Raw genomic sequence first — 25,854 nt, 5'->3', positions numbered from 1 at the left:
TGAGACTGCAGCACCAGAATGCTGCCCCGCCCAGGGAGCCCTATTGTAACTGAGAATTGCACTAAATTTGAGAGATCTCAAACAAGTGACACCTGCCCTCACCTTTGATGTAGTCCATGAACATCACTGCTCCCAGCCTGCAATGTAGCCCAGCTACCCAGATCGAGACACTGAACGCTGGGACCTGCAGGCATGAGGAGGGCAGTGGTCTGCCCTATTTCCCTCATGTTCGGTGTGTCTGCTGGGTGGGCTTGTTACTGCAACCAAGAGTCAAACTCTGGGGGAGTCCAGAGGCAGTCGCTCTCTCCAGTGACCCCAAAAGCAAGCCTGCACTCAGCCGGAAGTGACTCAGCACAGTTCCGAATCACTGCAGCCTTGTAGGCATCCATTCTTTAAAGGGTCATCTACACAGCTGTGTCAGCCCTGGAGCCCCAAACCCTGTTGGGAATTATTTCCTTTCTGGCACAGGATTTGCCTAGGTATCTCCCCAGGCAGGAAGAAGGAGGTGTCCCCAGCCCCCTCTAAGAAATTCTGTTACAATTCCTCCCCACACTGTGGGACCCAGGACTGACATTAGGGAAGCACATGTGCTTCTCATTCCCATGTCTCAATCTTAGATAAACCCCTGAGGTAAGAGATGGATGAGATCTGTCTATCTTAGGGTTCTTCACTGTCACCCGTCATGGAAGGATTCCAGCACTTCCATGTAAAACCAACAGCAATAGCGAAGTCCCCAGTAGACTCCATGGAGTATCTGGCACTTCTCTCTCACTGAGGTCAGAGCTCTGCTTGGGGTAATACTTTTGTTTTGCCTGGTTGATTTGTTTGTAACAAGTTTTGTTTGGGTAGGTGGGATTGTCGATGTTCTGAGTCATTCTGATGGTGGAACGGCTTTTGCAAAGAGAAGGCTTTGCAGTGTTTCACAGAGACAGTCTGACTCTGGCTCCCCTAATCTGCTCTGGAAGTTCATTGCATAGCCAGTGTCCCTTGACTGAACACTTTGTCCCCGGCACTCACGTGCTTCACCCTGGGCTTTGTGACCAGCATGGTCCTAGAGGAGCAGCTGTCGCAGTGGTTCATAGATGAAAATTCTGTCTTTAATGTAGCTGAGGCTTGATCCATTAATTGCTTTGAAGATTAGGAAACTGAGATCAGAAGATGACTGGGAGCCAGAGGAAGGATTTGAGTACGAGCCTGATGTGCTCATGGCATCTCAGACAATGGAAGAGGCAGGCAGCCTCATTCTGTACCAGCCAGAGCTCATGCACTATCTTTACATTCAACTTCAGATGCAGTGAATCACAGTGATCCAGCCAGGAAGTGATAAATGTACAAATCACCGCGGGCAGACCCTGGCCTGGAGGAAGGGACAAAGTTTCCTAGCAAGATGGAGGCGAAGGAAGACATTTTACACACACAACCTGGTTATCCAAACATAGTGAGGAGCCAAACAGGATCCCAGGGCTTCCCGCCACCTTGAGGAATGGGGGCAGCCCATCTTCGATTATTTCTGAATTGTATTGCAGTAGTGCCTAGGAGCCTTAGGCAGGGACCAGAACCCTACTATGCCAGGTACATAACGTACAGCCAGACCAAAAAGATGGCCCTGCCCCAGAGATCTTACCGTATAAGACAGGGTAAGGTTACCAGCCCGAGAGCACTTCAACTTTACATCCACATTTAACCAAGCAACAATCTGCACAGGTTCATGAGGTGCGTTTTGCCTGAAATATGGAATCTGCATCCCAGAGCCATGGCCCTTGGAGTGATCCTGCCTCCCCTATAGACGCTGACTCCTCTGGCTTCCTGACTTTCCCATGTCCATGGCGCGGGTGAAAATGAGGAGGAGATGGTGCCTGTGTAGCAAGAGCTACATATGCAGCCATTTGAGATGATACCAAAAGGGAGGCTCACATGTAAATCAACGCACACATTTGTTCTTCAAAACTCTGATGGGAGGTGCAAGTACTAAAATTCCACATGAGAGCTTAAGGAGCAAGATAAGATTCAACCCACGTGAAAGGAAAGGTAGTTCCTTTAAGTCTGATTCACCGCAAAATAGGACGTCAGATTGACAACTGTGATGCACTCACTGAAAGGACCCTACCGCAGCCAAGTGAGGAGACATGGTTAAGGCTGAGGTGTGAATATTAACTCTCAGCTCCTGACTTTTGTGCAATTAAAATCTCATAATGTGGCAGTAATGGAGTTTTTTTGGCCATACAATTCCCATTTGTAACTGAATTATTTAGGGTAGCATGGAAGCAAAATGGATGGGAATGAAGGGAAATATAAGCAGAATATCAGGACAACTCTCCTGACAACTCATGAGAATAACATGAGGGGGAAAGGAGTCCAGGAGAGTTGGCTGTATTTTAAAGAATCCTTATTGAGGTTACAGGGACAAACCATCCCGATGTGTCGAAAGAATAGTAAATATGACAGGCGACCAGCTTGGCTTAACAGTGAAAACCTTGCTGATCTGAAACACAAAAAAGCAGCTTACAAGAAGTGGAAGATTGGACAAATGACCAGGGAAGAGTATAAAAATATTGCTCGGGCATGCAGGAGTGAAATCAGGAAGGCCAAATCACACCTGAAGTTGCAGCTAGCAAGAGATGTTAAGAGTAACAAGAAGGGTTTCTTCAGGTATGTTAGCAACAAGAAGAAAGTCAAGGAAAGTGTGGACCACTTACTGAATGAGGGAGGCAACCTAGTGACAGAGGATGTGGAAAAAGCTAATGTACTCAATGCTTTTTTTGCCTCTGTCTTCACTAACAAGGTCAGCTCCCAGACTACTGCACTGGGCAGCACAGCATGGGGAGGAGGTGACCAGCCCTCTGTGAAGAAAGAAGTGGTTCGGGACTATTTAGAAAAGCTGGATGAGCACAAGTCCATGGGGCCGGATGTGCTGCATCCGAGAGTGCTAAAGGAGTTGGCGGATGTGATTGCAGAGCCATTGGCCATTATCTTTGAAAACTCATGGAGATCGGGGGAGGTCCCGGACGACTGGAAAAAGGAAAATGTAGTGCCCATCTTTAAAAAAGGGAAGAAGGAGGATCCTGGGAACTACAGGCCAGTCAGCCTCACCTCAGTCCCTGGAAAAATCATGGAGCACGTCCTCAAGGAATCAATTCTGAAGCACTTCGAGGAGAGGAAAGTGATCAGGAACAGACAGCATGGATTCACCAAAGGAAAGTCACGCCTGACTAATCTAATTGCCTTCTATGACGAGATAACTGGCTCTGTGGATGAGGGGAAAGCAGTGGACGTGTTGTTCCTTGACTTTAGCAAAGCCTTGGACACGGTCTCCCACAGTATTCTTGCCAGCAAGTTAAAGAGGTATGGGCTGGATGAATGGACTATAAGGTGGATAGAAAGTTGGCTAGATTGTCGGGCTCAACGGGTAGTGATCATAGAATCACAGAATATCAGGGTTGGAAGGGACCTCAGGAGGTCATCTAGTCCAACCCCCTGCTCAAAGCAGGACCAATCCCCAATCAAATCATCCCAGCCAAGGCTTTGTCAAGCCTGACCTTAAAAACTTCCAAGGAAGGAGATTCTACCACCTCCCTAGGTAACGCATTCCAGTGTTTCACCACCCTCCTAGTGAAAAAGTTTTTCCTAATATCCAACCTAACCCTCCCCCACTGCAACTTGAGACCATTACTCCTTGTCCTGTCCTCTTCTACCACTGAGAATAGTCTAGAACCATCCTCTCTGGAACCACCTCTCAGGTAGTTGAAAGCAGCTATCAAATCCCCCCTCATTCTTCTCTTCTGCAGACTAAACAATCCCAGTTCCCTCAGCCTCTCCTCATAAGTCATGTGTTCCAGACCCCTAATCATTTTTGTTGCCCTTCACTGGACTCTCTCCAATTTATCCACGTCCTTCTTGTAGTGTGGGGCCCAAAACTGGACACAGTACTCCAGATGAGGCCTCACCAATGTCGAATAGAGGGGAATGATCAATGGCTCCATGTCTAGTTGGTAGCTGGTATCAAGCAGAGTGCCCAAAGGGTCGGTCCTCGGGCCTGTTTTGTTCAATATCTTCATTAATGATCTGGAGGATGGTGTGGATTGCACCCTCAGCAAGTTTGCAGATGACACTAAACTGGGAGGAGAGGTAGATATGCTGCAGGGTAGGGATAAGACACAGAGGGACCTAGACAAATTAGAGGACTGGGCCAAAAGAAATCGGATGAGGTTCAACAAGGACAAGTGCAGAGTCCTGCACTTAGGATGGAAGAATCCAATGCACCGCTACAGACTAGGGACCGAATGGCTAGGCAGCAGTTCTGCAGAAAAGGACCTAGAGGTTACAGTGGATGAGAAGCTGGATATGAGTCAACAGTGTGCCCTTGTTGCCAAGAAGGCCAATGGCATTTTGGGATGTATAAGTAGGGGCACTGCCAGCAGATCGAGGGACGTGATCGTTCCCCTCTATTCGACATTGGTGAGGCCTCATCTGGAGTACTGTGTCCAGTTTTGGGCCCCACACTACAAGAAGGATGTGGAAAAATTGGAAAGAGTCCAGTGGAGGGCAACAAAAATGATTAGGGGACTGGAACACATGACTTATGAGGAGAGGCTGAGGGAACTGGGATTGTTTAGTCTGCGGAAGAGAAGAATGAGGGGGGATTTGATAGCTGCTTTCAACGACCTGAAAGGGGGTTCCAAAGAGGATGAACCTAGACTGTTCTCAGTGGTAGCAGATGACAGAACGAGGAGTAATGGTCTCAAGTTGCAGTGGGGGAGGTTTAGGTTGGATATTAGGAAAAACTTTTTCACTAGGAGGGTGGTGAAGCACTGGAATGGGTTCCCTAGGGAGGTGGTGGAATCTCCTTCCTTACAAGTTTTTAAGGTCAGGCTTGACAAAGCCCTGACTGGAATGATTTAGTTGGGGATTGGTCCTGCTTTGAGCAGGGGGTTGGACTAGATGACCTCCTGAGGTCCCTTCCAACCCTGATATTCTATGATTCCATGACCCTGAGATATATTAGTGCAGCAAAATTCTCTCTCCAGGGAAGGGAGGGAAGCCCTAGACTGAACAAAGCACTAGAGAATAGATTACACAGAACAATACTTCCCTGGCCTAAGGGGAAAAGACTGCACAGGACCCTACAGACTTCTCCCTTTCTGATTTCTACGAGTACAATGAATTCTGCTGGGACCATCCGCTCCAACCAGAAAAACAAAGAGAAACAAAGGTGTCTTTCTACTCGTTGGTATGCCAGGAGCGTCGTACTAGGGGAACTTGGGTTGGACGTTGCTGGACAGCATGTACAATTCCAATTTAAGGCTCATGAACTGAAGGCACTTGGTCCATAAACTTTACAAGAATGTTCTCTTGTGTGAAAACAGAGCAGACCAGCTTCCTGTGTAAGCCAGAGGCTCTCCTCAGAGGAAGGGCTAACTAGGCAAGGGGAAGGTTATAATTCTTAGTTATCATTAAGATGCATGATCAGAAAGAGCTCACCAACTTCTACAGTGCAGCCACAGTTTCCCTCACATTCATTAATCTTAGATACTTATATGGCCCCGATTATCATAGTATCTAAGCTCCTCACAAACATTAACATATTTATTCTCACACACACCCTGTTAGACAGGGCAGGGCTAACACTCACATTTTACAAATAGGAAACTGAGGCACAGAAAAACTAAGTGACTTACCCAAGATCACAGAGGAAGTCCGGAAACTGAACCCAGGTCTCCAGAGTCGCAGGTTAGCTTCCCTCACATTTCACATTAACCTCAGGTCCATGGGGACCAGCAAGTACTACCCCTTATATAAGGGTGTAACTGGATCTCCCGTGTCACGTAAGAAGATTCCATGTTCTCGCACTCTGTCTTCCCTGTTGTATAGAGTTCAACTACAAGAAGAGGGGGCGGGGGATGGCCTGCCTCTTGGTCTTTGGCCAGGAGACTGAGCCCACCAGATGACCGGACGGGAAGCACCATCAAGTGCAAGAGGGGCCTGGCAAGCCTCAGATGCTGAGCAAAACTGCAGCAGCTTAACTCATTGAGAAAATGAGCCGTACACCGTTGGGGCATCAGCCACTCCCATTCAAACTATAAGGGGAAGGAGAAATTTAAGGGACCCTCACTGAGATGGTGGGACTGAAATCCTAATGCTGGCCTTCCGTGAGCTTAGCAAATGGACAGTGTGGTGGTATAAGATAGCCAAGAAAGCTGGAGTTGTATTTCACTGAGGATACATGCTCTGTCAGACCCAGAGTAGTCTATCCTCCACCAGGAACTCATGCCGGATTGCTCCCTATAGTGTAATTAATCAGTGTCTTTCCCCAAATCAATGTTTCCAATCCCAAGACCTCTGCAGGTTCTCCCATGCTGCTAATCAGAGGGAACAGGTTTCAAAGAGCAAGGAGTCAAAAGGCTGAAGTGCACAGGGGTAGAGGTAACAGACAGTGACCACAGTGGTTCCATAGGAACCACCCCTTTAGGAGTCCTTTTCCCTGAACTTTGAGAACTCCATCTCTCAGGACTACTGCTGCAAAAGAGCCTGTTGGGAGGGGTGGGTCGGGGGGTGGGGGGTCCTCATGTTTATTTTCTCTCCTTCAAACAGCAGGTCAGGCTTAGCAGGATGTGGAATGCCCTGGGAAAAGGGGCTGCAACATACACAGACTGATACCTGCATCTGATGAGCATAAATGCAGTTGTAAACTTCATCCTCTCTGCCTTGAAGGTCAACAAAGTGTGATGATCTTCTGGTGACCTAGCATCAATCGTCAAACAAGTTCTCTAACGGTGACCCCGGATTCCTTCTGGGCCCCAACACCAGGGCGACAGAAGACTCAAGCATTGTTCATAATTTCTAGATTGTTGGGCAACACTAACCACCACAAGTGCTGTGAACCTTACACATTTTTTCGCCCTGGCCAGCTGCCTCTCAACTGGCCAGTCCTCCACAGTTCACAGCTGAGAGATGCCAAATCAAAGGGTTAGAATTTAGATCATTACTGGAACTATTCTGGACTGTGAATCACCGTATAAAACCAGAATGCTTCCAGTCAGCTCCAGAACCTCACCCCTCTCAAACAATACAGCTACCAACCTACTTCTCAGAGAGTCACTTGTATCCAAAACAACCTCTCAGAACACCAAGACCCAAACAATAGACACAGGCCTGACGACAACACTTTTCTTCTCTGAACTCAGCCCATTTGCACAACTGAAACCTTGAAACCACTACAAAAGAACCCAGACCATGAGCTGCCACTGTAACCCAGGCCCTTGGCGAGTGAAAGAGACTTAAGACTATCTGAGATTCTTAACAATGAAGTTTTCTTTCACTTTTGGAGAAGTAGCTCTGGATAGTTTTAAGTCACCAAGAAAAATATTCTCTAAAGCCCTGGTTTTTTTTCTTATTTCAGCTCCAACAACAAGGAATCATACTTAGATTTCAAATAATTGCAGTTTAAACATTTTAGTATTCCTCCCTTTGAAAACTGCCTCTTGGGTGAGCCAATGTCAAAACCTTGCTACAGTTCACACATTGTCGTATAATGTGACTTCACTGAGCGCACAGACAAAAACATCAGACAGTGAGACATACACAATATCTCCCTTTTGAAATATTTGTAAGTATTTTAATCTCAACAAGTCCTTAATTGATTCAAGCTGTTCAGAAAACAGTCGTGGTGGCAATGAGACTTCACTGTAAGTCTTTGAAAGCTTGAGGAATTCTATGGTTTTTGTGGGGGAGATTACAAGGGGGATCAAAATCAGCCTTATAAAGGGGCAGTGGTGGCGATCAAGGGCCCTGATTCTGCACTGTGATGCCCACAGACAGAGCTCTGGTGGGCACAGAACCCAACGATACAGCACCTCCTACACCACGCTGAGCCATTGAGAGCCAGAGCTGTAGGGGAAAGTACCGCAACACGGGAGTTTGGACTGGTAGCTCAAGTCAGGATTCCTAAAGGCATTCCTAGCTCTGCCACCAACTCCAACTGTGACCTCAGATGCCTCAGTTTCCTCATCTGTAAAATGGGGATAATGATAGTTACCCACCTCACAGAGATGTTTTAACAAGTCACAAGGGAATGTTTGCAAAGGAGTTTGAGACCCTGCACAGAAATGAATACAGATTATGATTTACAGTTGTACTGCTGCAGAGCCGAAAAGCCTCCCTCAGGGATCAGCGCTTACAGTGCTAGGCGCGGTGCTCAGACAGAGCAACGAAGGCAGGTATCAACCTGGAGTAATGTTGCAGTACTATCCTCTTCGGGGGGCTGCACAGAAAGTAAAATGACTTGTGCCCTTTATGATCTACAAAGAAGAAACGAAAGTCAATGCTGCATATTTTTTCCGCTTGTTATTTTCCATTGGAAATTCATGTCTCAGCTACCCCTTTCCCCTTAGAGCAGAGGTTCTCAAACTGTGCTCCGTGGATCACCAGTGGGCCACGAGCTCCATTCAGGTGGTTCATGGAAAGTTCCAACTAAGGTGCACGCCTGGGCAGCTGCACACGAGAGAATGGCGGGACACCCACCTAATTAGTGGAGCTGTGAAGGCCTGGCTCCACTAATTAGGTGCCTGCACCCCGGAGAAGACGCACATGTAAGGTGAGATGGTGGCCTTGGGGGGATTGGTGGGGCAGGCAGGGGCAGTGGGGTGAGAAGAGGGGATGGGGGCCAAAGAGATGACTTTCCCCTGCTCCAGGGCTGCGGCTACCAGGGAGAAAAAGCCCTCCTTCCCAGCCCCAGCTCAGGGGCTGCTGCGGCAGGGGAGAGAGGGCACATCCATTGCATTAGAAAGGTAGGGCTACTGATATTAAAGTAGTTGTGTGCTTGTATCTCTAGAACAAAAAAAGTTAATTATTATTAAGGTTGTTTTAATATAGCACTTTCATCCAAAGCGCTTTACAATAGTTAGCTCATGGTACAAACAACATTTGGAAAGATCATTAAGTGGTCCGCTGAGACCCTCAGCAATTTTCAAATGGTCCGCAAAAGAAAAAGTTTGAGAACCACTGCCCTAGAAGACTCTGTGAAGGTCTAGGAAACTGATAAAATTACACCAGCGAGGCCATCCAGTTAAACCTGAATGGGGAAGTGATTTTTATTCAGTGCTGCCTCAAGCTCTGCCCCTTTGTCCATCTACGTTAACACCGATTAATACGCTCCTCTCTCAATGCTTGGCTTTGTTAAAGATTCAACAGCCCCAAAAGTCCGCCAGAAGAACTAGGTATCAAAACACTTGGACATTCCAGATATTTCTAAAGTTAAAAAAAAAAAAAACCCTAGAAAAACATTTTTAAAAACCCTTTCAGGCCTTCTCTACACATTATGAAAGCCCAGTTGAGTGGCTACCTTTAATTGAGATTTCAACCAAGGACACTCCACTTGCCACAATAAATATTAAAAATAAATAAGAACATAAGAACGACCAGACTGAGTCAGACCAAAGGTCCATCTAGCCAGGTATCCTGTCTTCCGACAGTGGCCAATGCCAGGTGTCCCAGAAAGAATGGATAGAACAGGGAATCATCAAGTGATCCATTCCGTCGCCCGTTCCCAGCTTCTGACAAACAGAACCTAGGGACACAATCCCTGCCCATCCTAGCTAATAGCCATTAATGGACCTATCCCCCGTGAATGTATCTAGCTCTTTTTTGAATGCTGTTACAGTCTTGGCCTTCACAACATCCTCTGGCAAGGAGTTCCACGGGTTGACTCTATGTTGTGTGAAGAAATACTTCCTTTTTTTCTTTTAAACCTGCTGCCTATTAATTTCATTGGGTGACCCCTAGTTCTTGTGTTATGAGAAGAAGTAAATAACCACTTCCTTATTACTTTCTCTACACCACTCATGATTTTATAGACCTCTAGCATATCCCCCCTTATTCGCCTCTTTTCCAAGCTGAAAAGTCCCAGTCTTATTAATCTCCCCTCATATGGAAGCTGTTCCAGACCCCTAATCATTTCTGTTGCCATTTTCTGAACCTTTTCCAATTCCAGTATATCTTTTTTGAGACGGGGCAACCACATCGGCACGCAGTATTCAAGGTGTGGGCGTACCATGGATTTATATAGAGGCAATAGGATATTTTCTGTCTTCTTACCTATCCCTTTCTTAATGAGTCCCAACATTCTGTTCGTTTTTTGACTGCCGCTGCCCATTGAGTGGATGTTTTCAGAGAACTATCCACAATGACTCCAAGATCTCTTTCTTGAGTGGTAACAGCTAATTTAGACCCCATCGTTGTATATGTATAGTTGGGATGATGCTTTCCAATGTGCATTACTTTGCATTTATCAACACTGAATTTCATCTGCCATTTTGTTGCCCAGTCACCCAGTTTTGTGGGATCCCTTTGCAGCTCTTCACAGGCTGCCTGGGACTTAAGTATCTTGAGTAGTTTTGTATCATCTGCAAATTTTTTCACCTCACTGTTTACCCTAAATTCAGGTATAATAATCAAATTGATATTTTATAGCCCTGGAATTCAGAATCTCCCACCTTCTTCAAGTCCTGTTACACACAGATTCAGAGATGTTAGCAACAAGAAGAAAGTCAAGGAAAGTGTGGGTCCCTTACTGAATGAGAGAGGCAACCTAGTGACAGAGGATGTGGAAAAAGCTAATGTACTCAATGCTTTTTTTGCCTCTATCGTCATGAACAAGGCCAGCTACCAGACTGCTGCACTGGGCAGCACAGCATGGGGAGGAGGTGACCAGCCCTCTGTGAAGAAAGAAGTGGTTCGGGACTATTTAGAAAAGCTGGATGAGCACAAGTCCATGGGGCCGGATGTGCTGCATCCGAGAGTGCTAAAGGAGTTGGCGGATGTGATTGCAGAGCCATTGGCCATTATCTTTGAAAACTCATGGCGATCCGGGGAAGTCCCGGACGACTGGAAAAAGGCTAATGTAGTGCCCATCTTTAAAAAAGGGAAGGAGGAGGATCCGGGGAACTACAGAGCAGTCAGCCTCACCTCAGTCCCTGGTAAAATCATGCAGCAGGTCCTCAAGGAATCAATTCTGAAGCACTTCGAGGAGAGGAAAGTGATCAGGAACAGTCAGCATGGATTCACCAAGGGAAAGTCATGCCTGTCCAACCTGATTGCCTTGTATGACGAGATAACTGGCTGTGTGGATGAGGGGAAAGCGGTGGACGTGTTGTTCCTTGACTTTAGCAAAGTTTTTGACACGGTCTCCCACAGTATTCTTGCCAGCAAGTTAAAGAAGTATGGGCTGGATGAATGGACTATAAGGTGGACAGAAAGCTGGCTAGATTGTCGGGCTCAACGGGTAGTGATCAATGGCTCCATGTCTAGTTGGCAGCCGGTATCAAGTGGAGTGCCCCAAGGGTCGGTCCTGGGGCCGATTTTGTTCAATATCTTCATAAATGATCTGGAGGATGGTGTGGATTGCACCCTCAGCAAGTTTGCAGATGACACTAAACTGGGAGGAGAGGTAGATACGCTGGAGGGTAGGGATAGGATACAGAGGGACCTAGACAAATTAGAGGATTGGGCCAAAAGAAATCGGATGAGGTTCAACAAGGACAAGTGCAGAGTCCTGCACTTAGGACGGAAAAATCCCATGCACCGCTACAGACTAGGGACCGAATGGCTCAGCAGCAGTTCTGCAGAAAAGGATCTAGGGGTGACAGTGGACGAGAAGCTGGATAGGAGTCAACAGTGTGCTCTTGTTGCCAAGAAGGCCAATAGCATTTTGGGATGTATACGTAGGGTCATTGCCAGCAGATCGAGGGACATGATTGTTCCCCTCTATTCGACATTGGTGAGGCCTCATCTGGAGTACTGTGTTCAGTTTTGGGCCCCACACTACAAGAAGGATGTGGAAAAATTGGAAAACGTCCAGCAGAGGCCAACAAAAATGATTAGGGGACTGGAACACATGACTTATGAGGAGAGGCTGAGGGAACTGGGATTGTTTAGTCTGCGGAAGAGAAGAATGAGGGGGGATTTGATAGCTGCTTTCAACTACCTGAAAGGGGGTTCCAAAGAGGATGGATCTAGACTGTTCTCAGTGGTAGCTGATGACAGAAAGAGGAGTAATGGTCTCAAGTTGCAGAGGGGGAGGTTTAGGTTGGATATTAGGAAAAACTTTTTCACTAGGAGGGTGGTGAAGCACTGGAATGGGTTCCCTAGGGAGGTGGTGGAATCTCCTTCCTTAGATATTTTTAAGGTCAGACTTGACAAAGCCCTGGCTGGGATGATTTAGTTGGGGATTGGTCCTGCTTTGAGCAGGGGGTTGGACTAGATGACCTCCTGAGGTCCCTTCCAACCCTGATATTCTATGATTCCAAGGCCAGAGGAACCATTGTGATCACGTAGTCTGACCTCCTGTATATCACAGGCCATAGAACTTCCCCCCAAAAATTCCTAGAGCAGATCTTTTAGAAAAACCATCCAATCTTGATTTAAAAATGGCTAGTGACAGAGAATCCACCGTGACTCTTGGTAAGTTGGTCCAATGATTAATTACCCTGTCAAAAATTTACACCTTATTTCCAGTCTGAATTTGTCTAGCTTCAACTTCCAGCCATTGGATGTTAGACCTTTCTCTGCTAGACTGAAGAGCCCATTGTTAAATATTTGTTTCCCAGGTAGGTGCTTACAGAGTGTAATCAAGCCATCCTTTAACCTTCTCTTTGTTAAGCTAAATAGATTGAGCATGTTGAGTTTATCACTGTAAGGCAAGTTTTCTTATCTTTTAATCATTCTCGGGGCTCTTCTCTTACCCCCTCCAGTTTATCATAATCCTTCTTAAACTGTGGCACCAGACTTGGACTCAGGATTCCTGCAGCGGTCGCACCAGGGCCAAACACAGAGGTAAAATAACCTCTCTGCTCACACTCAAAATTCCCGTTGATGCATCATCTAGCATGACTCGCCATAGGCGTCCTTCTTAAGTGAAAGCTTTGCAACTATGGGCCCTGATTAAGTAGCAGCCGTTGCCATTCAGCAGCAAGAAGCCCAACTGGTTCCATGGGAACAGCCTTTTGATATGAGGCATAATTAATTATAAAAGGGAAAACAAACTTGTGGCGCAAGCCTATGACACAGACAAGTGAAGATGAGAGAAGTTCAGCAGGATCTGCTCCTACACATACCCTCTCTCTATTTCCTCAGGAAAGCTATGCCTTCCTCTTTGGCTTCTTATCCATCACACATTCACTACGGTATCCGGGCTGCATCTACACTGACCCACGTCTCGTCTTCAGTGAGGGGGCTGGGGACTGACTAAGTTTCCCAGCTACAGTGACTGAGGCAGAGAGAGACTGAAACACTTGTCCAAAGTCACAGCCTGACTGCAGGGCACAGCCCAAAGGGGGACAGGCCGCAGCAGTGCGGTGACAACAGCATGTTGGTCACAGTGCACTCGCACTTCTTGTGTGAGCAGAAGAACAAGGTGACGCTGCCTAAGTATTCCACTTCTTGGTTGCTCCCCTCACACCCGGAGAGAAGCAGCCATGTTAGGGAGAAGGAGGTGGGAGCAACTCAGGAACAGCGCATGAGCAAATCGTGTAGGGGTCCCAGGACAGGGATAGCAGGGGGACTGCAGGTAAGCAGTGAGATACTTGGCACACCTGGGGGAGCATCCCAGGACTGGCAAAACACTTCCATACATATTACAACCTGTAACAGTATCAACTCTCCACCCCAGGTCAGACAGGTCACAGTCTCAGACTCACTTTCCCTTTGAAAGGACAATACTGGTAGAACATGGCCCAGGTCATTGACATTGATTTCATATTCTCCAGGAACAGAAAGCTATTACCTTGAACCTTGGTTAATCTATAGCCCAGATGCTGCCTTGAGCTGTCCTGGGAGAGGCAGAGAAAGGTGTGAGCTGCATTCCAGACAGGTGGGGGGGCCAGCTGGGCCGGGCAGAGCTCGCTGCAGCAATCCGCTCAAGAGGAAAGGGAAAGTGCTTCCACGTCGCAGCTATCCGTGGTTTCCATCCGTCGGCACAGAGAAAAGTGATGGGCTGCAGGGCCTCCCAAGAGCCAGGGGCTCACAGCATTGCCCTGTTCCTAAAAAACAGCAGCAACAGGCATTTCCATAGCACCCTCCACCAGCAATCCCCAAGGGCGGGGCAAACACATACACAGGAATCAGAGCAGCCCTGACATGCAGCTACCTCGCCAGCGGGACACGGCAGCCTTTTAGCAGCACATAGCAACAGTGCCCAGCAATTTACAACAGAGAGTAAAGGAGAATTCCATAACCAGTTGAAATCAGAGGGGAAATTTTAGGGAGGCAAAATTAAATTACTTAAATTGAATTTTGCAGGTGATACTGAGGTGAATAAGCTGGTTTTTGAGGAAAGTACCGTCATACCTTTAATATCCACAAATGGTCAAGCCCTTGATTTGACACCTTATCCACAAGCTAGCACTTCCATCAGCCTCCTAAATCTTCACTAGGCGTTGGGGTCAATCCTGACTTGGAATAGAGCATCCTCTGCTGAGTCACACAGCCCCTCCCTGCAGCATAACATCCCGTAGCACCACAATGGGGTATGAATGTTATTCCTGACTAAAGGAAGAAAGAGAACCCCTTTTGAGAGAACCTTCTCCATTACCAACACCACCTCTGGCACCACCTAGATGTTTCTCGGAGATCTCCATTCCAAGCACTGATCAGGCCGGACTCTCCTTTGCTTGCAGGAGCAAATGTGTTGGAGTGGTTTCAAGCGCATGCACAGAAAGCAGATTTCACTGAAAGCAAGTCTGCTTAAGACAAACATTAATAGAGTCAGAGGGAAGGGGAAGCGACAGGTGATGTTACAGCTAGAAAGCCTGATGCTTCTTTAGATGTCCAAAGTCACACACCCATAAGTGCCTTGCACACTTACAGGACTAGAGAAATAATCCAGCAATAGACCCATCTAATACAACACAATCCACGATAAACTAGAGAGGGAAAACTCTGAGCCCCAGAACAGAAATCCACTGAGCCAGTATTCTTTCACTACACTGGAATTAAGCTTTGTTTATTCTGTTCATAGAATCACAGAAATGTCGGCCTGGAAAAGATCTTGAGAGGTCATTATATCCACTCCCTGCACTGAGGCAGGACCAAGTAAAAACCTAGACCATCCCTGAGAGGTGTTTGTCCAGCCTGTTCTTAAATGATTGGGATTCCTCAGTTTCCCTTGGAAGCCTATTCCAGAACTTAGCTGCCCTTCTAGTTAGAAAGTTTTTCCTAACATCTAATCTAAATCTCCCTTGCTGCAGATTAAAACCATTACTTCTTATCTTTCCTTCAGTGGCCATGGAAAACAACTGATCCTCTTTACAGCAACCCTTAACATATTTGAAGACTTATCAGGTCCCGCTGAGTCTTCCTCTCTCAAAACTAAACATGCCCAGTTTTTAACCTTTCCTCACAGGTCAGGTTTTCTAAACCTTTGATCATTGTTGTTGCTCTTCTCTGCACTCTCCACTTTATTCACATCTGGTGCCCAGCACCCGATACAGTACTTCAGTGGAGGCTTTCCTCAGTACCGAGTAGAGCAGGACAATTACCCCCCACATCTTACCTATGACACTCCTGTCAGTAAGCCCCAGAACGGTATTAGCCTTTTTTGCAATTGCATCCCATTGACGACTCACATTCGTGTTGTGATCCAGTAGAACTGCCAGATGCTTTTCAGCAGTACTACTGCCTAGACAGTTCTTCCCCATTTTGTAGTCGTGCATTTGATTTTTCCTTCCTGAGCGCAGTACTTTGCACTTGTCTTTGCTGAATTTCATCTTGTTGATTTCAGACCATCTCCACTTTGTCAAGGTCACTCTGAATACTAATCTTGTCCTCCAAAGTGTTTGCAACCCCTCCCATCTTGGCATCATCCACAAATGCCCATGTCTACTTTTAACGACAGGGAGTAGCCAAACCTCACACATTCTCAAGCTGCAATAGCCACTCGCCAGAGGCCCAACAGTCCAACAGGCCTGCAGTAAAACAAAGAAGCCCGTGGAGCCTGAAAGCCCGAGCACACAGCGAGGCCTGGAACACTCGTATCAAGATGAGCACAGCATGCTGGGAGCTATAGCATCCAAGGGCTGCTGCTTGGGGCCTCACTTAGCACGAGTGACGCTTTTGGATCCTGATTAAAACCCTGGCTACCAAGCGGGCTTGCCTGGGACTGACAGCTGGGAATGAGGCCGTATGATGGTAGGAGTCACGGGTAGAGCTAGGAAACGTGTCCTCCAAGAAAAACTAGGCCAGTCCTTTGAGATCATGACAGCCCCTTCCAGCAAGGCCAGAGAGGAGATCCCCCCACTATCCCAGCAGCACCAACAGAACACAGGAATGGGTGGAGAGGATGTTCTCGAACACTGACCACCTTCCACAACAGCGGCAGGAAGGAAGGGCAAACGAGATCTTCCCTCTGGTGCCGGGGGGTGTGTGGAGCGTGGCAGGGAACACAGGGAGACGGGAATCTGCCCCAACACTATCTCACCTCTCCACTCTCATCAACCGCCTTCCCCACAACCACCGGGGGATACGCTCAGTTCAAACCACCCCCATCCCACACCAGCACCAGGAGGACTGGGGCGGGGGACACCCCCCCACACCAACCCTTGCCCTGAGGGTGGGAAGTGGGGGTATACAGAGGGGAACTCCCCTCACGCTGCCCCTCTTCCTCACAGCACCAGGGGGTAATACAGCCTGGGAAAACTTTCTCCACACTAGATCAGCACCCCATAGCACCAGGGAGGATGGGGGGGGCTTCCCCACACACTGGTTACCACCCCTATGGCACTGGGGTGATGGGGGGAAACCTCCCCTCACACTGCACCCTCCCTCCACAGCACTGGAGAAATGGGGGAAACCACACTCAATGCTGCCCCTCCTCCAACAGCATCATAGGCAGATCTGGGGGGAACCTCCCCTCCCGCCCCCCACAGCCCCGGGGGCAGATCCGGGGGAGGGGAACCTCCCCTCCCGCCCCCCACAGCCCCGGGGGCAGATCCGGGGGAGGGGAACCTCCCCTCCCGCCCCCCACAGCCCCGGGGGCAGATCCGGGGGAGGGGAACCTCCCCTCCCGCCCCCCACAGCCCCGGGGGCAGATCCGGGGGAGGGGAACCTCCCCTCCCGCCCCCCACAGCCCCGGGGGCAGATCCGGGGGAGGGGGACCTCCCCTCCCGCCCCCCACAGCCCCGGGGGCAAATCCGGGGGAGGGGGACCTCCCCTCCCGCCCCCCACAGCCCCGGGGGCAGATCCGGGGGAGGGGGACCTCCCCTCCCGCCCCCCACAGCCCCGGGGGCAGATCCGGGGGAGGGGGACCTCCCCTCCCGGCCCCCACAGCCCCGGGGGCAGATCCGGGGGAGGGGGACCTCCCCTCCCGGCCCCCACAGCCCCGGGGGCAGATCCGGGGGAGGGGGACCTCCCCTCCCGGCCCCCACAGCCCCGGGGGCAGATCCGGGGGAGGGGGACCTCCCCTCCCGGCCCCCACAGCCCCGGGGGCAGATCCGGGGGAGGGGAACCTCCCCTCCCGGCCCCCACATTCCCGGGGGCAGATCCGGGGGGGGGGACCTCCCCTCCCGGCCCCCACATTCCCGGGGGCAGATCCGGGGGGGGGGACCTCCCCTCCCGGCCCCCACAGCCCCGGGGGCAGATCCGGGGGGGGGGGGACCTCCCCACCCGGCCCCCACAGCCCCGGGGGCAGATCCGGGGGGGGGGACCTCCCCTCCCGGCCCCCACAGCCCCGGGGGCAGATCCGGGGGGGGGGGGACCTCCCCTCCCGGCCCCCACAGCCCCGGGGGCAGATCCGGGGGGGGGGACCTCCCCTCCCGGCCCCCACAGCCCCGGGGGCAGATCCGGGGGGGGGGACCTCCCCTCCCGCCCCCCACAGCCCCGGGGGCAGATCTGGGGGGACCCCCCGGTGGGTTCCCCGCGCTCCGGGCGGAGGCCGCAGCCGGCTCCTCACCTGGCCGGGCCGCGGGGGGCGGCGCGGGGGGGGTCTCTCCCCGCTCCTGTCGCGGGGGGGGGCTGCCGGACCCCGGCCCGCTGGGGGTGACAATATGGCGGCCGGCGCTCCCGGGCAGCGGCGCCGTCGGAGCGGGACGGGAGCGGCAGCTGCCGGGCCGGGCCGGGCCGCCAGAGGGCGCCAGGGCCTCGCTCGCGGCCACTTCCGCATCCCGCCGGCCCGCACCATAGAGAGCGGGGGAGAGACGGCGCCGGGCCGGGGCCGCCTGGTACGTCATGGGACCATAGAGCGTTGGGCCGCGCGCCCCAACGCCCCTATCGCCACGGAGTCCTGGCAGTGCGAGGCTGGCGCAGGGCATGGGGTCAGCCCCCAACGAGGGGGGTGCCCCCTCCTGAACCCCCTTTCCCCCACTGCTCCCTACTGCTGGGCTGGGGCATGGGGTCAGCCCTCAATGAGGGGGGTGCCCCCTACTGAACCCCCTTCCCCCCACTGCTCCCTCGTGCTGGGCTGGGGCATGGGGTCAGCCCTCAATGAGGGGGGTGCCCCCTACTGGACCCCCTTTCCCCCACTGCTCCCTCGTGCTGGGCTGGGGCATGGGGTCAGCCCCCAACGAGGGGGGTGCCCCCTCCTGAACCCCCTTTCCCCCACTGCTCCCTACTGCTGGGCTGGGGCATGGGGTCAGCCCTCAATGAGGGGGGTGCCCCCTACTGAACCCCCTTCCCCCCACTGCTCCCTCGTGCTGGGCTGGGGCATGGGGTCAGCCCTCAATGAGGGGGTGCACCCTCCTGAACCCCATCCCCCCACTGCTCCCTCGTGCTGGGCTGGGGCATGGGGTCAGCCCCCAACGAGGGGGGTGCCCCCTACTGAACCCCATCCCCCCACTGCTCCCTCGTGCTGGGCTGGGGCATTGGATCAGCCCCCAATGAGGGGGGTGCCCCCTCCTGAACCCCCTTTCCCCCACTGCTCCCTCGTGCTGGGCTGGAGCATTGGATCAGCCCCCAATGAGGGGGGTGCCCCCTACTGAACCCCCTTTCCCCCACTGCTCCCTACTGCTGGGCTGGGGCATTGGATCAGCCCCTAATGAGGGGGGTGCCCCCTACTGAACCCCATCCCCCCATTGCTCCCTCGTGCTGGGCTGGGGCATGGGGTCAGCCCTCAATGAGGGGGGTGCCCCCTCCTGAACCCCCTTTCCCCCACTGCTCCCTCGTGCTGGGCTGGAGCATTGGATCAGCCCCCAATGAGGGGGGTGCCCCCTACTGAACCCCCTTTCCCCCACTGCTCCCTACTGCTGGGCTGGGGCATTGGATCAGCCCCTAATGAGGGGGGTGCCCCCTCCTGAACCCCATCCCCCCACTGCTCCCTCGTGCTGGGCTGGGGCATGGGGTCAGCCCTCAATGAGGGGGGTGCCCCCTCCTGAACCCCCTTTCCCCCACTGCTCCCTACTGCTGGGCTGGGGCATGGGGTCAGCCCTCAATGAGGGGGTGCCCCCTCCTGAACCCCATCCCCCCACTGCTCCCTCGTGCTGGGCTGGGGCATGGGGTCAGCCCCCAATGAGGGGGGTGCCCCCTACTGAACCCCATCCCCCCACTGCTCCCTCGTGCTGGGCTGGGGCATTGGATCAGCCCCCAATGAGGGGGGTGCCCCCTCCTGAACCCCCTTTCCCCCACTGCTCCCTCGTGCTGGGCTGGAGCATTGGATCAGCCCCCAATGAGGGGGGTGCCCCCTACTGAACCCCCTTCCCCCCATTGCTCCCTCGTGCTGGGCTGGGGCATGGGGTCAGCCCTCAATGAGGGGGCTGCCCCCTCCTGAACCCCCTTCCTCCCACTGCTCCCTCGTGCTGGGCTGGGGCATGGGGTCAGCCCCCAATGAGGGGGGTGCCCCCTACTGAACCCCCTTCCCCCCACTGCTCCCTCGTGCTGGGCTGGGGCATGGGGTCAGCCCCCAATGAGGGGGGTGCCCCCTACTGAACCCCCTTCCCCCCACTGCTCCCTAGTGCTGGGCTGGGGCATTGGATCAGCCCCTAATGAGGGGGGTGCCCCCTCCTGAACCCCATCCCCCCACTGCTCCCTCGTGCTGGGCTGGGGCATGGGGTCAGCCCTCAATGAGGGGGGTGCCCCCTCCTGAACCCCATCCCCCCACTGCTCCCTCGTGCTGGGCTGGGGCATTGGGTCAGCCCCCAATGAGGGGGGTGCCCCCTACTGAACCCCCTTTCCCCCACTGCTCCCTCGTGCTGGGCTGGGGCATGGGGTCAGCCCTCAATGAGGGGGGTGCCCCCTCCTGAACCCCATCCCCCCACTGCTCCCTCGTGCTGGGCTGGGGCATTGGATCAGCCCCCAATGAGGGGGGTGCCCCCTCCTGAACCCCATCCCCCCACTGCTCCCTAGTGCTGGGCTGGGGCATTGGATCAGCCCCTAATGAGGGGGGTGCCCCCTCCTGAACCCCATCCCCGCACTGCTCCCTCATGCTGGTCTGGGGCATTGGATCAGCCCCTAATGAGGGGGGTGCCCCCTACTGAACCCCCTTCCTCCCATTGTTCCCTAGTGCTGGGCTGGGGCATGGGGTCAGCCCTCAATGAGGGGGCTGCCCCCTCCTGAACCCCCTTCCTCCCACTGCTCCCTCGTGCTGGGCTGGAGCATTGGGTCAGCCCTGACTGAGGGGGCTGCCCCCTACTGAACCCCTTTCCCCTTCAAAATCTCCTCAGGCAAGGAGTTCCACAGATTGAACTGTGCGCTGTGTGAAGAAGAACTTCGTTTTATTTGTTTTAAACTTGCTGCCCATTAATTTCATTTGGTGGCCCTTAGGTCTTGTGTTATGGGAAAGTAAATAACTTTTCCTTATTCGCTTTCTCCGCACCACTCATAATTTTATATACCTCTAACATATCCCCCCTTAGTCTCCTCTTTTCCAAGCTGAAAAGTCCTGGCCTCTTTAATCTCTCCTCATATGGGACCCGTTCCAACCCCCTCATCATTTTAGTTGCCCGTCTCTGAACCTTTTCTAATGCCAGTATATCTTGTTTGAGATGACGAGACCACATCTGTATGCAGTATTCAAGATGTGGACGTACCATGGATTTATATAAGGGCAATAAGATATTCTCCATCTTATTCTCTATCCCTTTTTTAATGATTCCTAACATCCCATTTGCTTTTTTGACTGCTGCTGCACAGTGCGTGGATGTCTTCAGAGAACTATCCACGATGACTCCAAGATCTTTCTCCTGATTAGTTGTAGCTAAATTAGCCCTCATCATATTGTATGTACAGTTGGGGTTATGTTTTCCAATGTGCATTACTTTACATTTATCCACATTAAATTTCATTTGCCATTTTGTTGCCCAATCACTTAGTTTTGTGAGATCTTTTTGAAGTTCTTCACAGTCTGCTTTGGTCTTCACTATCTTGAGCAGTTTAGTATCATCGGCAAACTTTCCCACCTCACTGTTTACCCCTTTCTCCAGATCATTCCCTCCTCTTGTTCATTATGCTCACTTTTTCTGTCTTGTTTCAAGTCAGGCTGTAAGCTGTTTTGAGCAGGCTCCATCTGTGACTTCCTGTGTGTGTGCAGTGCACCCAGTCCTAGATGGCCCTATCCTAACTGTGGTATCGAGTTTTACACAATATAAATAATAATCCTTTATAATCCAACCTGGAATTGGTTTAGAATTATGATAACCCCTTAAATTAGATCACAACTAGAAGAACAAGTGCTCCATAAATTCAGTGTGAAACTATGTAAATCTGGGGATTAAAACATGTTTTGATATCCTCTTCTCTTGAGTTCAGTGGGCTTCTCCCTTCACTTGGTCATAATCCAGCAGGAATTCCACAGAGGCTCAGATTCCTTCTGCACCTATGAGGGTGGGAGAAAATGAAAATGAGGGAAGTAAATCTTCACAGCTTTGGCAAGAAATGCACAAGTTTAGATGCACCCTTTACAAAATGGCAGACTGGGATGGACAACACAAATAGACTGGGACACAAACCATAAATCAGATTTGACACACCTGATGGTGTTTCAGGGAACTGGGGGAGGAGGGAGCAGACCAAGTGAGCCAGGGGTTTGAGCTGGGATATGCAGGCCAGTGAAGTGGGAGGGGGCAGGAGACTGAAGCTATGCAGGAGGTCTGGGGTCAGGTAGAGCAGGGTTGTGAGGGAGGCCTGGGATGCGGGAGAGCACAACAGCTCTGCGCTGCGGTATCAGCACTCAACAGGCTTGGCTGGCCCTGCTGCCTTGATTCCCCACCAGACTGAAGCAGCAGCGCGATGGGGAGCTCTTGAAGTGCCCATGCTGGCTCCTCCAGTGCCGCTGCCATGACAGCAATGACGAAGGGAAGCGGAGTGTCTAGGCACTGGTGCCTGGAGGGCTCCTCACTGCACTACTTCCCCCATGTGACAGACCAATGCCTCCCTGCAGACGTACTGGCCACCCACCCCATGATATCCCCACATAGCCAAACAACCACTCTCCCCTGCTAATCTCCCTGCACTCTTTCATGGCTGTTCTCCCTTCTGGATCCCCCTAGAGCCATTTCCCCCACCCCCAGACACCCTATAGCCTCACACACACCTCCCAAGCTCTCCCCACTGTGCTGTCCCCCTGGGAGCAGGGTGATGACTGGAGTGTGGGGGAATATGGGAAATCTGGGGAGGTGGGGGCAGAGGCTAGGGAATGCAGGTCAGATGTGGGAGTTTAGTGCTTCTGTTGCTGCCTCAGCTCCCCCTTGCACCAAGACAGCAGCAGTGTGAATAAAGGGCTTCACATTTTCAAAGGGGTTCACAAATTGATGGACCTCGGTTTTTGGGAGCCCAGCTTGAGATACCGTGGACCTAGTTTTCAGAGGCGCTGAGCACCCACCAAATAAGTGAACATTTTTGAAAATGCAGGTCTAAGGGACGGTCCTCCTGCAGCCAAGAGTCTCCTGGTGCCAAAGAAGTTTACACTTTGAACCAGAGATGGAGGGGTTTTCCCCCTGCAGATCGAAAGGGCCTCCAGTACTAGGAAGGATTCCCACACAGGGAGAAGACATCTAGAATTGGGACAAGAGTCTTTTCTGGCACTGAACTGCATCCAACAGCAAAACACATCCTAGGATGGGAAATGTAGGCTGAATAGCAGGAAATGCGGCCAGGCATATGTACTCAGCTTTGGAGCAGGCTCCCAAGGGGCCAGGCGAGAGCCCCCTCAGGTGAGACATTTAAAACTAGAACGGAAATAGTGGTAGAAAATGTACAATCGGGGGCAGTACAGTTGTACCCTGTCTCTGCGGATGGGCTGGGACCTAGTAGGACCTTTCCATCCCTAACTTCCATTAGCCAATGGGAAGCCCCTTTGGGCAGTGGCAGTGAGAGAGGAGAGTAGCTGCAAAATTGATGGGGTGGAAGGCCCCTTAATCCCAGTGTTCCAGGGAGGCGGAGGTGTCTATGCTCCAGTCCTGATGGAGTGGAGAGGGCAGGTGCTGAAAAAATAGAAATATCCAATGCAAATATTGGGGAAACAGACTTCAGGGAGAGAGGCGTCGGGCAATGCCCCGGGGAGTGTGGGCCTGAGCCAAGGCCAAGGAGAGAGGATCTGGAGCAGGGACCAAACCCAAAGGCCGTTCTCCTCCTCCACCCTGCATGTGCCAGAGACCAGGACTCCACCCCATTAAACTGGCTTCTTTTACAAAGCCCTGAGATGTGACTGCAGCCCAGCGCTGAATCCTCACAAAACAGCGAACAGCCTCTTCGGATAAACAGGCCAGCAGCATCTTGAGACTTGGGCTGGACTTGTCCCAGCCGGTGGATTTTCCCCAGCATGGCTCTGTCTGCCTGGCGCGTACTAAAAGCTGCTGCCTTTCTCCGTGCTCCGCGCAACGCTGCGCGCGCTCTGCTCGCTCGCACCGAGGCTGGAATCCCATACAACTGTCCGGTTTCTGAGGAACAAAATTAAAACTCCGCAGTTCCGCCTCTTGGGGTGAGATTCCACACGGCGCCCTCACATGAGGGCAACGGGCAGTGGGCAATGCACATGGGGCAGGAAAATCCAAACTCTTCATGCACGTTGCTGGGTTCTACATTCAACCGAAGCTGCTCAGGAAAGAGTCCTGAGCAGCAGGGACGACGGCTCAGTGCAAATACCCGGCCAACGTACAGCTGCGGCTGTGACCAAAGCAACGCTGGCCCCCTTCCTGCCCAAGCAGACCCCTGTGTCCAGTTTTGGGCCCCACACTACAAGAAGGATGTGGAAAAATTGGAAAGAGTCCAGCGGAGGGCAACAAAAATGATTAGGGGGCTGGAACACATGACTTATGAGGAGGGGCTGAGGGAACTGGGATTGTTTAGTCTGCGGAAGAGAAGAATGAGGGGGGATTTGATAGCTGCTTTCAACTCCCTGAAAGGGGGTTCCAAAGAGGATGGATCTAGACTGTTCTCAGTGGTAGCAGATGACAGAAGGAGGAGTAATGGTCTCAAGTTGCAGTGGGGGAGGTTTAGGTTGGATATTAGGAAAAACTTTTTCACTAGGAAGGTGGTGAAACTCTGGAATGGGTTCCCTAGGGAGGTGGTGGAATCTCCTTCCTTAGCTATTTTTAAGGTCAGACTTGACAAAGCCCTGGCTGGGATGATTTAGCTGGGGCTTGGTCCTGGTTTGAGTAGGGGTTGGACTAGATGACCTCCTGGGGTCCCTTCCAACCCTGATCTTCTATGATTCTATGAATATCCAGGACTTTGCCAGGCTGCTTCTGTTAGGAGGAGAAATTGATTCTATGAGTCCTGAGGTGGGGGAGATGCCTGCCCCCCAGTCCCGGAGGTGGGGGGGATTGATGTGGGGAGGTGCCTGCGCCCCAGTCCCAGAGGTGGGGGGGATTGAAGTGGGGGGGTGCCTGCGCCCCAGTCCTGGAGGTGGGGGGGATTGCAATGGGGGAGGGGCCAGCGCCCCAGTCCCGGAGGTGGGGGGGATTGCAATGGGGGAGGGGCCAGCGCCCCAGTCCCAGAGGTGGGGGGGATTGCAGTGGGGGAGGGGCCAGCGCCCCAGTCCCGGAGGTGGGGGGGATTGCAGTGGGGGAGGTGCCTGCGCCCCGGTCCTGGAGGTGGGGGGGATTGCAGTGGGGGAGGTGCCTGTGCCCCAGTCCCTGAGGTGGGGGGGTTGAAGTGGGGGGTGCCTGTGCCCCAGTCCCGGAGGTGGGGGAGATTGAAGTGGGGGAGGGGCCTGTGCCCCAGTCCCTGAGGTGGGGGGATTGCAATGGGGGAGGTGCCTGCGCCCCGGTCCTGGAGGTGGGGGGGATCGAAGTGGGCCTGTGTTATGCAGGAGGTCAGACCAGATGATCACAGCCATGATTTTTAGCCAACAAGCTCTGCCTTCCAGGTCTCACTAAGCACTGTTACACCTTTGAGCGCACTGCCCTGATTTCTGGCCACATGCCGTCGATATTCCCAAGCATTTGCTCAACATAGCCTGAAATGAAGGTGTGACAACGCACCCCATATTCTTCACAGAGATATTACGATACAAGTCTGGGATAATTATGATGTATTTTATGCAGGATAGGTCATGTCAGAGGTCGTTGGAAAGATTATGATTTACCAAATATGAGTATCCTATTTGTATGCATGTATTGTTTCTGTATCTGAAGTTAGGAATATTGACTATGAATCTGTACCACAAAATGTGTTTACACCTGGGGAACGCCCACTAGGCAAAAGGCTCTCAGTCTAGATGGCTGGCTGGGAAGGACCCATTCAAATTAATGAACCGTTTGGGAGAACAATAGGCCTTGGAAGATTATTGCCCATGGGGGACGGGGTAGCCTTCCTGAGGATGCTACTAATGGCCTCTGACTCATGGCTGCTATGACTACAGGGACATGTGATCAGGTCACCTGGTGCTGGTCTCCATCTTGGGATACCAGTGTTTTTCCACTGGCTGGTGTGGGCACCAAG

At 52.0% G+C, this 25,854-nt stretch overlaps 1 protein-coding gene across 3 annotated transcripts in view; it reads right to left on the bottom strand.

The window, feature by feature from the left end:
• Positions 1–18,136, bottom strand: part of LOC102931790 (casein kinase II subunit alpha) — a 60,204-nt gene extending 42,068 nt beyond the window's left edge. The window contains exons 1-3 of one of the 3 annotated variants that reach the window (XM_037891809.2): positions 17,936–18,102; positions 13,775–14,030; positions 8,175–8,294 (exon numbers count right to left, since the gene is read on the bottom strand). The gene's annotated coding sequence lies outside the window, so the exon portion shown is untranslated. Of the gene's footprint in view, positions 1–8,174; positions 8,295–13,774; positions 14,031–17,935 lie in introns of all 3 variants that reach the window. The other 2 variants (XM_037891808.2, XM_037891810.2) reach the window with 2 other exon arrangements.
• Between the last annotated feature and the right edge of the window lie 7,718 nt (positions 18,137–25,854).

This window comes from Chelonia mydas, chromosome 2 (genome assembly GCF_015237465.2).
Source record: "Chelonia mydas isolate rCheMyd1 chromosome 2, rCheMyd1.pri.v2, whole genome shotgun sequence".
NCBI classification, from domain to species: Eukaryota; Metazoa; Chordata; order Testudines; family Cheloniidae; genus Chelonia; species Chelonia mydas.
The sequence above is the reverse complement of the archived record's forward strand: the minus strand, read 5'-3'. Positions and strand labels throughout refer to the sequence as shown.